We start from the raw sequence: 8,357 nt of genomic DNA, 5'->3' as shown, positions 1-8,357 counted from the left end.
CGGGTTACAGATCTGAAAACTAATCCCAACCAGTTATAATTATCATAGGTGGCCGGATAAGAATTTCTATTCTAACCGATCAGGATCTTGCTTGCCTTGATTCCTTGCGTGGGACTCCGAGCAGATCGGCTGGGCCGCGCGTCGTCTTTTAGTGGGCCGAACCCTCTGGTCCGGACCGGCCCAAACCTAGCCGTAAGGGTATAGGGGTTAATACCCCCGCACTCCCCCAAAACAAATGTATTCTTTGACCATTAGTGTAGGCACACACACCTGTATCTTCTTTCTTTTCCCCAAAGAAAAATTAACAACAAACTCCTAACCAGTTCCACAGCAAAATCATCTGAAAATTACATGCAAAACACTACCAAAAGCTTCAGTTTTTTTTTTTTGGGATCCGCTGCACCTGTTCTTCCTTGAGCTCTGACATAGAGAGGTTGTTGCACTTAACCAAAGCTCCCCTAATCCTCTATCATGCATAGTTAGGCTTTAGGAGTGCAGCAGCAAGCAGGGAAAGTAAGAAAATCAGCAGAGAGCAGAGAAGAGTAAGAGAAGTGCACTTGCTCCCCAGCGCAAGACCAGCACAGGAATTAAAGCAAAAGGGGGAGGACAGATTGAGCACCAATTAAAGGCAGGCAGCTGGAGCAATCGGCCATGGCCTGCCATCTCCTTCCTTGCTATCTTTAGCCGCTGCTCGCATTGCTTGTGGACGCAGGGGAGAAGGCTGATCGCCCGGGGAGCCAGAACACAACAGAACAGAGCAGAGGAGGAGAGAGAGGAGACGGACAACCTCCCGCCCCCTTCCCTCCTGTGTTTTTGCTCCTCCTCTGTTTCCGGTCTCCCGGGTTGCTCCGCCGCCGAGCCTCCGTGGAGCCGTAAGCGCGCTGCTTGGCCCGCCGTTCCGCGGCGGGAGGCGGCGCCAGACATGGGGTGCGCGGCGTCAAGGCACGGGGCGCTGTCCTCGCCGTCGTACGACGTGTCGTCGTGCTCCTACAACATGTCCCGCAGCGCGTCGGCGTCGGCGGACCTGGGGGGCTCCGCGTCGGCGTCGGCGGACCTGGGGGGCTCCTCGTCGGCGCTGTCGATATGGAGCCGGCCGGTGCGGCTGGAGGCGTTCGACAACGACGATGACGACAACGAGCGGCGGCGGCGGTCGGGGAGGGAGGCCGCGGCGGTGGCAGTCACGACGACGGCGCGGCTGGGGAACGTCCGGCGGTGCGTGGAGGGTGAGCAGGCGGCGGCCGGGTGGCCGTCATGGCTGAGCGCGGTGGCCGCCGAGGCCGTGCACGGGTGGGTGCCGCTCCGCGCCGAGAGCTTCGAGAAGCTGGAGAAGGTCGGGCAGGGCACGTACAGCAGCGTGTTCCGGGCGCGGGAGCTCGCCACGGGCCGCCTGGTGGCGCTCAAGAAGGTGCGCTTCGACAGCGTGGAGCCCGAGAGCGTGCGGTTCATGGCGCGGGAGATCCTCATCCTCCGCCGCCTCCGTGGCCACCCCAACGTCGTCGGACTCGAGGGACTCATTACCTCCCGCTCCTCCTCCTCCATCTACCTCGTCTTCGAGTACCTCGAGCACGACCTCGCCGGCCTCAACTCCTCCCCCGACATCACCTTCACCGAGCCCCAGGTACGTTCGTTATTACTAGCTTGTCTGCATCGCGCAGACAGACTTGTCAGAATTGCGATACGCCGCGATCGTGGGACCATGCTGTCAGTTCTTGATCCTGCTCATGGATGCCTGTCACCATCCACTCCAATGGCGATCGATCGTGTTTGCCTGATGCCATGGCTTGCGTGCAGATCAAGTGCTACATGCGGCAGCTGCTGGAGGGGCTGGCGCACTGCCACGCGCGCGGGGTGATGCACCGGGACATCAAGTGCGCCAACCTGCTGGTGAGCAACGGCGGCGAGCTCAAGGTGGCGGACTTCGGGCTGGCGAACCTCTTCGCGCCGGCGTCGGCGGCGCCGCTGACCAGCCGGGTGGTCACGCTCTGGTACCGCCCGCCGGAGCTGCTCCTGGGCGCCACGGCGTACGAGCCCTCCGTCGACCTCTGGAGCTCCGGCTGCGTCTTCGCGGAGATGCACGCGCGCCGCCCCGTCCTGCAGGGACGCACCGAGGTGGAGCAGATCCACAAGATCTTCAAGCTCTGCGGCTCGCCGCCCGACGACTTCTGGCGCCGCTCGGGGATCTCCCACGCCGCCGTCTTCCGCCCGCAGCAACCGTACCCGAGCCGACTCCGGGACACCTTCGCCGCGTCCATGCCCAGCCACGCGTTCCGCCTCCTCGCCACGCTCCTCTCCCTCGACCCCGCCGCCCGTGGCACCGCCGCCGCCGCCCTCGACGCCGAGGTACCAGGAGGAACTTTATTTTGTGCAGCGCCTTCGTTCGCCGTGTGCCAGAAACTCCATTCCAAATTGCTAATTGTCATGCGTTGCTGCTCCGCCAGTACTTCACGACGGCGCCGTACGCGTGCGAGCCGGCGAGCCTGCCCAAGTACGCGCCCAACAAGGAGATGGACGCCAAGTTCCGGGAAGAATCTAGAAGGTACGCGGCCACTGCCCATCTGCTCGTTTCCTCCTGTCCTGTCCTGCGATAATGAAGTGATGCCAATGCCATTGCCAGGAGGAGCAACCTCCGGAGCCAAGGCGGCGAGGCGGCTGTCGAGGGGGCACAAGAGCATGCAGCTGCAGGACACGAACCAGAGCCACGTCCACGCCGAGGTGCGCCGCTGTCGGACTTTGGCTCCCGCGATCATGGCCTGCGTGTGTTCTGCTGCCTGATCTGACCAAACTGTTTCTTGTTCCACCTGCAGGAATCGCTGCCCGTTGTGGCCGAGAAGGGCGCGGCGGTGGCGAGGAACGACGGCGGCGACTCATGGCTGTTCGTCGACTTGGAGCCCGTGCCGGCGATCAGCAAGCGGCACGGCGGCGGCGGCGACCACGCGGCGCCGTGCGCCAGGACCATGTCCAGCAGCTTCAAGGAGCCGCCCTGTGTCGCCGACCGCCTCCCTCTGTCCGGCCCCGTGCAGCTCGCCGCGTCCACCGGCTTCGCCTGGGCCAAGAAGCCCCGGCCCGACGCCACGATGGCGCCAGCCGCTGTGACGAAGCGGAGCGGCTCCAAGGGGCCAGGGACCAACAACAACAACAACAACAACAACGGAGGAGGAGACGGAGCAAGAACCACCTTCACCGCCGCCGCCACCGCAGCGGCAGCGGCACCATACGAGGTGGAGAAGCAGGAGATGATCAAGCAGTGGGCACAGGTCGCTGACGCCTTCAGCGCCTCTGAAGCTTACAACAGCAGGTTCAGGCAGACACTTGATGCCAAGCACCTCAAGACTGGAAAGGTATATCACCCTCACAGCTCACAATTCACAGGCATTGCAGATTTGCAGTGCAGTGCTGTCTCCTTGATAGTTTCATTGCTACTGAATTTTGTAACTCTGATGCATGATCTTGGAATTTTATTATTGTTTGCAGATGTACAAGGGGAAGGTGAACAGGGTGGACTACTCAGGGCCGCTGCTGTCACAGCCCCGGCGCATCGACGAGCTCCTGCACAACCACGAGCAGCAGATCCGGCAAGCTGGTCGCCGGTCATGGTTCAAGAAAGGTGCCTTGCCTACTGATGCACACACTGGTTGAATTTCTCTGAAACTGCCATGACCAACTGCAAATCGCATTGGTTCCTTCCTGAACAGGCAGCAAGAAGGAGCAGCACTGATGGCAGAGACGACACGGCATGGTCACAATTAAACGGCCATCAGATTTGTACGCACTTACCACAGAGCAAGAGAAGAAGCTGCAAGCAGATCAAAGGAGTTGGACTATGAACTAGCTTTCCTGATGAGCAGGTGTGTTTTTTCAGGGCTGGACAGCCTCATGCCATCAGGGAAAGCTCAGATGGAAGCTGTTGTAGTGGTTTTTCAGGTTTCATGCAACCAGATTTTGCTCTACCTGAACTAGACGACGTGTTGTTGTACGAGATCTTTTTGTGCTCGCTTGTGATGATAATATGAATGGGAAGCTCCAAAATGTGGTTTCCGCTAAATATAGCAAGAGGTTATACAAAAGTTGGCAATCATCCTATTTGCCACACCAACTTTCTTGTTTTATCCCTGCTGGCGCCTCCAAACCAAAACCCACACAGAACTGCATTAGCATATCTGAAAGTGTAGGCATACCCAAGTTGTTTGGTTAACGCCAAACTGCAGCTTGCTATGGTTTCTTAGCACCGTGGCTCGCTCATTTTCTTCACCACACTTATAAGACGCACCACACTTGGCTACAACTTAGGCATGGACCAAGACTTACCTATTCCACAAGCTTTTAGCTTTGATGCTATTCACCATCTCCATGGACCATACACAGTACGTGTGAAAAATTACATTTGGGAGATATCATGTGCAAACGCCCAATCAGGAGAAATAATGGAAAAAAAAACTTTAAGTTCAGCTAGACCCTAGAAATCAATTTTCAAAGCTTGACTTAATAAATCGCCTCTAAACCTATTTTCAAGAATGGTTGAGTTAACCCAACCGCCCATAAAAATAGAATAATTTATAGGAATGGTTGACTAAGTCAACCGTATCTATAATTCAATTTTCAAGGATGGTCGAAAGTAAAATTTGCATATGAAAATCTATTTTCAAAGGTGATCACTATTGTTGATAATAATACCTATTGGATCTATTCTATTTTCTCAATAATTACCCACCTCTATATTGCCTAAAACAACGTAAAGTAACTCATGACTATATTTAAACTACCCACATATGCCATTAAGAAATATGATCTAAAGGAGACCTAAATTTGCATCTAATTACCCATATACTCCTATTAGATAGATAATTTACGTAACCCAATTGTCATCTCATTATTAGAAAAATTAAATATCCTCTCAAAGCTACATCTAAAAAATATCAACATCTTCTATTAAAAAATTATTCAAATAACCAAAGAGCATGTATATGTTAATACATTATCCACTTCTATCGGTATTAATGTATTAAGATTTGATTAAAGTAAGCATACACATCATGCCAACATGCATGAGCAATAAATATATATGTTATTTTTTATCACAAAAAATATTTCCTTAACAACTCATATACTAATGATACTAGTAAATTGTTTAAAACCATATTAGTAACCATGACATATAATTTATGTAGGTTGTTACTTTAGATATATTTATATATTTTGAATAAATATTTGGCACGTCTATATTGACAGTATAACCATAACTGCACATATGATTCCCTGATAGGAAAACTCAATCATCTTGAGAAGTGTGAGGGACCATTGGCAGCTATATTTTTTTATCCTTTAAGATTACATTAGAGTAAAAAGTCGATCATTAAAAGGCTTAAGTATTCAAATTCTCTTGAGGTTAATACTGCTACCCCCCATCCGAGATCTCACTTCTAGCTCTATCACTTATCTTAAGTGACATGGTGTGAGTTTCAAATGATTTCTTATTCTATTGTAGTATTTAAGAACGTACTCTATGACCTAAAATCCTTATTTCAAATTAGTGCAAAAAGAAGAGATAACAAAAGATACAACAAACATAAGAGTTTGAACTTAAGGACGAAAAAATTGTAACAGTTAACAAAAATAAAATTAAAAAAATCAAAATTTGGATTCATGACTTTATATGATATGTGATGCAACAAGGGCCACCATAGTTAATCACAAGGTTTCAAACTAATTGCATATTCAAAATACACATAGGGGTCATGCAAAGTTAAAATATGAATATAGATGAAAAGCATATAAATCAATCCCTTTCAAAAAAATTTTAATAAGTTTATGATAATTCGATATAGAGTACGAAGTATCTATTATGTCAATGTGAAAACATACAATTTAATATATTTTTTAATTAGTCAGATGTATTAAACAGTGTATCTCTTAAATTCTCGCATGGGCTGATGGACTAGTTTAAAAAATGTTAATGAAGCATAAATTTAGGAGGTAGATAGAATGAGTGTAGAATACAATACTCCCTCTATCCTAAAATATAAGGAATTCAGTTTTGTCTTAAGTCAAACTATATGAAGTTTGACCAAATTTATAGAAAAGAAAAAATAAGTAGGACTTCAAATTGGATTAATTAGATACATTATGGAATATATTTTTATAATATACCTTTTTGATGTGGCAGATATCAATACTTTTTCTATAAATTTGGTCAAAGTTACTATAGTTTGACTTAAGATAAGATTGAATTCCTTATATTTCAAGACGGAGAGAGTATGAAGTTATATTAGAGTTGATTGTCTGGGCACTTTGCTAGTTATCTAAGTCATTTAGCTAAGTTGCATGCGAATTTAGTTTATTAGATTTTGTGTAACCATGCAATAATTCAGCCATATTAAATAAAAAATATTTTCATACAATATAATGTAAAAAAACACAGAAAAAGAGGGGGGAAATGAGAATAGTTGCAATTGCTTTTGAGGTGACTGGGTGAGGCCGTGAGAGAAAATTGCGCCTGACACATTATGCTCTAGTAAGAGACCGTTTGATACGAAGGACTAAACTCCCTGCCACATCTGATATGTTTAGATGCTAATTAGTAGAAGTAAATATGAGTTAATTATAAAACTTATTACATAAGTATAGGATCGAGACGATGGACTAGAGAGGGTAAATAGTTCTTTCTAAAATTAAATACGTCGGCTAACAGAAACAAATATGGAATTAAAGCTATCGGTCGAGCCAAGACTTCACCTCTCTATCTATGTTCACAAGCATCTTAAAAATGATCCTAATTAGGCAACAAAGGCGTCGGGCTAGCTAGAGCTCACCTAATCAATTCTAGAAGTAAGGTCACACAAACCTATGCCACTAATACTTAAGCAACCGGGGACGCTCCTATACAAACTAGTAAGCAAAAGAACAAAGCTCCTAAGCTTACTAACAATGCTCAATAACAAGGCTATACAAGCCAAATTAGAGAGTTCAAAATACTTAGCTACACAAACTAAGCAATGTAACTAACAAGACTACTCAAGTCAAAGTAGCTACACAAGGGAGCTACTTCTATACCACACAAACAAGAAGGTAACTAGCAAGTTACACAAGTTAACGAATTACAAGAGCAACTACACAAGCACGATATATGAAAAGTAAATACAAGCTTGTGTAACAAGGAATGCAAACCAAGGGAAAGATGATGACATGATGATTTTTATTCTGAGGTTCACTTGGTTGCCACTAAGCTAGTCCCTGTTGTGTCAACCGTTCACTTGGTGGTTCGCGAGCTAATTGGCACCACGCCAAGCCCACATGTTGGGCGCCGCAAGAACATACCAACAAGTGAGGGTAACTTAATGACACGCTCCACTAGAGTTGCTCTTCGTGGCTCCTATGGGGTGAGCACAATACTCCTCACAATCACTTCTCCGGACCACCGTACAATCTTCTTGCATGCGTCACGATAGAGAACTCGCCACCAAGCCATCTAGGAGGTGGCAACCTCCAAGAGTAACAAGCACCACCAGCTTCCAACTCGAACACCTAGTGCCACTAGATGTAATCTCACAATGCAACGCACTAGAATCACTCACTCGCAATTGGATCGCACGCTTGCAAGCACAAGTGAGTTAGAGGACTTTCAAGCACACCTACACAAGCCACCAAGGCGTCATTAGTAGGAATATCCATTTCTATAACGATCAGCTTTTGTCACTGAATGGGCCAAATTCGTCATAATTTCAGTTTTATGATGAATTTATGACGAAAACCGGTTCGTCATAGAAGTCGCGTCACACTTGAAATTCTATGACGATTTTCGCAAAACGTCATAGAAGTGGCTTGATCTGTGATGAAAACAGAACGTCATAGAACTATTTTGGCATGCATGGCAGGGGGGCTGCCACGCTAGTGGGTGCTTCCATTGGAAACGCTTTCCATGTGTACATGCTATAGCTAGTTGCATTGGAGATGGTTCGGGTACGTGTCACCTTCTTATTGCACAATATGGCCATCTCTGGTTCTTGCATGTTTCTAGTTCTTACTGGACCACGTGTCGTGTTCCTATTGTTCCATATGTTAATTTTCTATGGGCACACATGTCGTGTTGCGGTTGGATCATGTGTCACTTCTTCATTGGACCATGTGGCGTATTTTTATTGGTCCACGTGGCCGTTTCTTATTCGACCATGTGTCACGAAACTGTCCGTCCACGTTTCACATTTTTATTCAGCCATGTGGCTTGATGATATCCTTCCATGTGTCGGATTTTTAATAGCCCACGTGTCGTGCTCTGGCTATTTCATGTGTCATGCACTAGTTCCTCCATGTGTCACATTTTTATTTGATCACGTGGCCTATTCTGGTTCTACTGCGTGGAGTAC

The 8,357-nt window shown here is 47.7% G+C and overlaps 1 pseudogene; it reads left to right on the top strand.

Moving 5' to 3' along the window:
* The first annotated feature begins 229 nt into the window (after positions 1-229).
* On the top strand, positions 230-4,009 carry LOC136508020 (probable serine/threonine-protein kinase At1g54610; annotated as a pseudogene).
* The last annotated feature ends 4,348 nt before the right edge of the window (positions 4,010-8,357 follow it).

This window comes from Miscanthus floridulus, chromosome 15 (genome assembly GCF_019320115.1).
Source record: "Miscanthus floridulus cultivar M001 chromosome 15, ASM1932011v1, whole genome shotgun sequence".
Taxonomy (NCBI): domain Eukaryota; kingdom Viridiplantae; phylum Streptophyta; class Magnoliopsida; order Poales; family Poaceae; genus Miscanthus; species Miscanthus floridulus.
The sequence above is the reverse complement of the archived record's forward strand: the minus strand, read 5'-3'. Positions and strand labels throughout refer to the sequence as shown.